Source organism: Pteropus vampyrus, unplaced genomic scaffold (genome assembly GCF_000151845.1).
Source record: "Pteropus vampyrus isolate Shadow unplaced genomic scaffold, Pvam_2.0 Scaffold687, whole genome shotgun sequence".
In the NCBI taxonomy this organism is placed as follows: Eukaryota; Metazoa; Chordata; class Mammalia; order Chiroptera; family Pteropodidae; genus Pteropus; species Pteropus vampyrus.
This window is the reverse complement of record NW_011889468.1, coordinates 384997-385775: the sequence shown is the minus strand read 5'-3', so window position 1 is coordinate 385775 and position 779 is coordinate 384997. Positions and strand designations below refer to the sequence as shown.

Below are 779 nucleotides of genomic sequence, written 5' to 3'. Positions count from 1 at the left end.
GGATTGTGTTGAACCTATATTTCAAGTTGGAAGAACTGACATCTTGACAATATTGAGTCTTCCTATTTATGGACATGGACTATCTATTCATTTATTTAGTTCTTTGATTTTCCTCATATAGATACTGTACATATTTTGTTATCTTCACACAAAAAAGCTGCATATGAGTGCTTATGGTGACTTTTTCATAATTGCCAAAATCTGGAAGCAAATCTCATGACCTTCAATGGGAGAATGGATAAATAATCTGTAATATATCCAGCAGTGAAATACTGTTCAGCAATGAAAGATAATGTAATAAATATTTAACTGACAAGAGAGAGAACGTGATCACAAAGTTGATTTTCCTAGGGCCTCGCTCATTGCACTCTGGATGTGCTAACCCCTGTGATTTTCCCACATGTGGGAAACTTGACTGCAGAATTTGTGCTGGTGGGTTAAAAAACAAAAAACAAAAAAAGTCCCAAACACATAAAATATGAATGAATCACAAATACATTATACTAATTATAGGAAACCAGGTTCAAAAGGCCACACAATTCATTATTACATTTAGATGACATTTTGGAAAAGACACAATTATAAAGACAGTAAACAGATCATTGGTTGCCAGGGGCTGGAGATGAGGGTTAGAATTAATTACAAAGAGGCACGAAGTGATTGAGTGATGGAACTGATCTATATCAAAATTGTGATGGTTACATGACTGTATACACTTGTCAAAACTTACAGAACTGTACTCTGAAAAGGATGAATTTTTCTGTGTGTAGGTTATATTT

The 779-nt window shown here is 34.0% G+C and overlaps 1 non-coding gene across 1 annotated transcript; it reads left to right on the top strand.

Moving 5' to 3' along the window:
• Nucleotides 1-301: 301 nt before the first annotated feature.
• LOC111733921 lies at nt 302-467 on the top strand. The gene has a single exon (XR_002778240.1). It is a non-coding gene; the product is annotated as a U1 spliceosomal RNA (small nuclear RNA).
• The last annotated feature ends 312 nt before the right edge of the window (nt 468-779 follow it).